A 6000-nucleotide genomic window follows, 5' to 3' on the forward strand; every position below is an offset into this window, starting at 1 on the left:
ACTGGCCTGGATGCATCCTTGCTCCGGTCTGAAGCAGTAGGCCCTGTAGTGCCACATTATGTAATAACACTGCATTATGTAATAACCCTAACCATAGGACTTAGTGTGGGCTCCAAGGTATGCCCTACCCTACTACCTTGCCCTTACTCTAACCGCTTAGTGACTTATGGCTAAACCTAACCCCCCTTCAGGGCTCTAGACAAAACACCTAACCTTAACCCCAGGACTTAAGGTGGGCTTCAGGGTATACCCTACTACCTTGCCCTAACCCTAACCGCTTAGTGGCTTACAAAATGCAGCATTATTACATAATGAATTGAAAATTTATTACATTATTATATAATGCAGCGTTATTACATAATGAATGGAGAATTTTTTACATTATTATATTATGCGGCGTTATTACATAACATGGTGCTACAGTCCCAAAGGAGGACCAGGGAAGGGGGCCCAAATGGCTTTAGCACTGTACAGGTACAGTACATATTGCCTCATTTGAGTGCGCCCTTATTTATCCTTTTATCTGTGGATGACAATGCCTCCTTTTCCACAACGACTTAATTTTCTAAGACAAACTTAAACAACTGAAACGTCATTGTTCAGAAATCACAATATAAAAGTTTTTCTAGTTTTCATTTTCATACAAGGCTGGATTATTTTGAAAGGTGTTGGTGTACAATCCCCCCATCTGTGTCTGTGTTAGTAAAGCTGCTCTGCGCCTTAGCAGACCTGCATACGTACACCGCCTGGTGCAGGAGGTGGTGGTCTGCACAGGGTTGGTTTAAATCCACCAAGAGAAGGAAAGAAGAAGAGACAACCTTGGTGATCACTGGTGCAGATGAACAAAATAGGAAGGAATATTTTACTTCAAAGGTGCAAAAATGTTGTATGCTATAAACAAAAAACAGACCTTTTTATTCAAAGTCAAACCAATGAAAAGTGGAGTAGAGTTCTCACTTTTAAGGTTCTTAAAAAGCGAGTATTTTAACTGTAAGATGTGATTCCAGGCTCTTTGAATGGATGCTGCTTCTATCAGACGTTTAGATGTGATGGTTCCCAGAATGATTACCGTCCCACAGAGGGATGAACAGACCTTTCTGCACACACAGACATCCTCTGCTGAGATATCAGCATGTTCTGTTTAAATACAGGAAATGACTTCAGCTCAACCACAAGCTGGTTTATTTACAAAAATCTTCATTTATTTATTCATTGATTTATCAGCTGGTTTGTTTGTCACACATGTTCTATGATTATGTAATGTTTCACCCATCAGCAGCTGTCCTGGTTTAACTTTATTTAACCCAGGTCTGGGTGCAGGGCTTGGTTTTACAATTTAAGGGCCCAGGAGAAGAGCAGTGACAGGCCCTTCACCATTTAGCTTCAACCAGTCACAGCTGGTGGACTACATATTTAGGAGCCTCCTTTCAGGTACTACAGTCAGAGAAGAACAGGACCAAATCTAGGACCTGGACTGAAAGTCATACCCCCTTTTTTCGTTCAATGGTGATGCAATGAATAAACCAGGATATTTGTTTTCTGTAAAGAAATAATAAATCTCAGAATGGTTCACTTTAATGTGATTCCAGTGAAAATCTACTCATGTTTGAAACCATGGCAACAAAATGTACAGAGGTCCTTGAAACCAAATTTTGAGCATTTTTTTTTAGCTTTTAATGATCGGAAATTGCAAGCAAACTCCTACACAAGGTCTACATCGCACAAATATGTTGGCAACAGTTTTCACTAGACTTTTTTGTCTCCGGCCAAAATGACCAGCTATCATCAAGAATTCCGGCCATTTAGACCAACTCCTGGACTTTGCTCTGGATAGTCATGTGACTGATGATCTGAATTAACAGCAATAACAAAAAAAAAAAAAAACAGAAACGCTGTCATACAGCTCCATGTCTGCACTGACCTTGGAAATGACTGAGAAAGTCGTTCTTTTATTTGTCTTTGTCTAAGATGTTTAGACAAACAAGGACAATTGTGAGCTTTTCCTTACACACATGCAGTCAGTTACACAATCCATGCATATGTTTAACACATGATCTACTGCAGCTCTTAGCTACCCGTTAGCACTGTTAGCTCCAAGTTAGCACATTAGCAAATGCCATTACTTGGCAGTCAACAACAGCTAAATATCATCCTCCACTGAATAAATCATCCCAAAAATATAACTGAGAGCTCCACTAACTGGACACGTCTTAAAACTTCACAGAACAAATGAACAAATGGAGTCATGCTGCAGTTGTCCCGTATTAGTCCTCATAGACTGGTGATCTCAACTGTAACCTCTGCTAAAACTGTAAATCCAACCACTGTGGTTTCTTTGGAGTAGTCCTGAGGGAAGACAAAAGCATTCACTGTGGAAAGTTCAGTCCAGTCCTCCTCTCACTGGTGGCTCTTCTTACACTGCTGCTGATTGGCCAGGACGTCCTGAACATGAACACTCATCTACGAAGAAGTGAGATGGTGCTCTCACCTTTGACCCTAATGATCCATGCCTTCTGCATGACGTGATTCTGCATTTATTACAGTTCCACTTCTGTGAAGTCCACTATAACTCTCTGCTCGGCCCAGGCCCGTTCTCATGTGTGCCGCTTAATCAGTGTTTATGTTGTTCAGCTATCTACAGTTCTCTTTGTTTCTGCCTCTTTATGACCTACATCCATGACAAACTAAAAACCCCAGCTCAGGCTTACTCTAGGAAACACTGTAATTAATCACTGGTGACGTATTTGGTATATGTATATTTTTCAGACATGTTGGTCTCTAATATTTCACTTCCAGACATCCGACTGTGAAACCAGCTAAATACTGGTAAAGACTGGCTAATAGAAACCTTTAACCCCCCTCAAACTGCACCTTTAGTCCAGTGTGGGGGAAACAAGGTAAGATTCATGCAGTTAAAGTCAGAGCATCCTGATCTGTTGTTAATGAAATATGGGATTATCATAGTTAAAAATCATTGCATTCTGTGTTTTATGTGACATGTTACACAGCACATTTACTGTTAGAAAACTGGAGATATAAATCCGTCTTTCAATCTAAAATATAAAACACAAGATGTTCCTAAGATCTGTGACTGTATTAACAAATGTTCTAATGAATGACTCTTTGTACCAATGTCTAAATCACATGTTAATCTGGATTATGTAACGTGTTTAGGAACATGTTGATCTGGATTATATGACATGTTGAGGAACATGTTTATCTGGATCATGTGACATGTTAATCTGGATTATGTGACATGTTGAGGAATGTGTAGATCTGGATTATGTGACATGTTAAAGAACATGTTGAGGATCATGTTGATCTGGATTATGTGACGTGTTAAAGAACATGTTTATCTGGATTATGTGACATGTTGAAGAACATGTTAATCTGGATTATGTAACGTGTTTAGGAACATGTTGATCTGGATTATGTGACATGTTGAGGAACATGATATGATTATGTGACATGTTGATCTGGATTATGTGACATGTTGAGGAACATGTTGATCTGGATTATGTGACATGTTGATCTGGATTATGTGACATGTTGAGGATCATATTGATCTGGATTATGTGACATGTTGAGGAACGTTTTGATCTGGATTATGTGACGTGTTTAGGAACGTGTTAATCTGGATTATGTGACGTGATTAGGAATGTGTTGATCTGGATTATGTGACGTGTTTCGGAACGTGTTGATCTGGATTATGTGACATGTTAAGGAACATGTTGATCTGGATTATGTGACGTGTTGAGGAACGTGTTGATCTGGATTATGTGACGTGTTGAGGAACGTGTTGATCTGGATTATGTGACGTGTTTAGGAATATGTTGATCTGGATTATGTGACATGTTGAGGAACATGTTGATCTGGATTATGTCACGTGTTGAGGAACATGTTGATCTGGATTATGTTACATGTTGAGGAACATGTTGATCTGGATTATGTGACATGTTGAGGAACGTGTTGATCTGGATTATGTGACATGTTGAGGAACGTGTTGATCTGGATTATGTGACATGTTGAGGAACGTGTTGATCTGGATTATGTTACGTGTTGAGGAACGTGTTGATCTGGATTATGTTACGTGTTGAGGAACGTGTTGATCTGGATTATGTTACGTGTTGAGGAACGTGTTGATCTGGATTATGTGACGTGTTGAGGAACGTGTTGATCTGGATTATGTGACATGTTGAGGAACGTGTTGATCTGGATTATGTGACGTGTTTAGGAACATGTTGATCTGGATTATGTGACATGTTGAGGAACGTGTTGATCTGGATTATGTTACGTGTTTAGGAACATGTTGATCTGGATTATGTGACATGTTGAGGAACGTGTTGATCTGGATTATGTGACGTGTTGAGGAACGTGTTGATCTGGATTATGTGACGTGTTGAGGAACGTGTTGATCTGGATTATGTGACGTGTTGAGGAACGTGTTGATCTGGATTATGTTACGTGTTGAGGAACGTGTTGATCTGGATTATGTGACGTGTTTAGGAACGTGTTAATCTGGATTATGTGACGTGATTAGGAATGTGTTGATCTGGATTATGTGACGTGTTTCGGAACGTGTTGATCTGGATTATGTGACATGTTAAGGAACATGTTGATCTGGATTATGTGACGTGTTTAGGAATATGTTGATCTGGATTATGTGACATGTTGAGGAACATGTTGATCTGGATTATGTCACGTGTTGAGGAACATGTTTATCTGGATTATGTGACATGTTGAGGAACATGTTGATCTGGATTATGTGACGTGTTTAGGAATATGTTGATCTGGATTATGTGACATGTTGAGGAACGTGTTGATCTGGATTATGTGACGTGTTTAGGAATATGTTGATCTGGATTATGTGACATGTTGAGGAACGTGTTGATCTGGATTATGTGACGTGTTGAGGAACGTGTTGATCTGGATTATGTGACGTGTTGAGGAACGTGTTGATCTGGATTATGTGACATGTTGAGGAACGTGTTGATCTGGATTATGTGACGTGTTTAGGAACATGTTGATCTGGATTATGTGACATGTTGAGGAACGTGTTGATCTGGATTATGTTACGTGTTTAGGAACATGTTGATCTGGATTATGTGATGTGTTGAGGAACGTGTTGATCTGGATTATGTGACGTGTTGAGGAACGTGTTGATCTGGATTATGTTACGTGTTGAGGAACGTGTTGATCTGGATTATGTGACGTGTTTAGGAACGTGTTAATCTGGATTATGTGACATGTTGAGGAACATGTTGATCTGGATTATGTGACGTGTTGAGGAACGTGTTGATCTGGATTATGTGACATGTTAAGGAACATGTTGATCTGGATTATGTGACGTGTTGAGGAACGTGTTGATCTGGATTATGTGACGTGTTTAGGAATATGTTGATCTGGATTATGTGACATGTTGAGGAACATGTTGATCTGGATTATGTGACATGTTGAGGAACATGTTGATCTGGATTATGTGACGTGTTGAGGAACGTGTTGATCTGGATTATGTGACATGTTAAGGAACATGTTGATCTGGATTATGTGACGTGTTTAGGAATATGTTGATCTGGATTATGTGACATGTTGAGGAACATGTTGATCTGGATTATGGGACATGTTGAGGAACATGTTGATCTGGATTATGTGACATGTTGAGGAACGTGTTGATCTGGATTATGTGACATGTTGAGGAACGTGTTGATCTGGATTATGTGACGTGTTTAGGAATGTTTTGATCTGGATTATGTTACATGTTGAGGAACGTGTTGATCTGGATTATGTGACGTGTTTAGGAATGTTTTGATCTGGATTATGTTACATGTTGAGGAACGTGTTGATCTGGATTATGTGAAGTGTTTAAGAACATGTTGATCTGGATTATGTGACGTGTTTAGGAACGTGTTGATCTGGATTATGTGACTTGTTGAGGAACATGTTGATCTGGATTATGTGACGTGTTTAGGAACGTGTTGATCTGGATTATGTGACTTGTTG

This window comes from Cheilinus undulatus, linkage group 5, assembly GCF_018320785.1.
Source record: "Cheilinus undulatus linkage group 5, ASM1832078v1, whole genome shotgun sequence".
Lineage (NCBI taxonomy): Eukaryota > Metazoa > Chordata > Actinopteri > Labriformes > Labridae > Cheilinus > Cheilinus undulatus.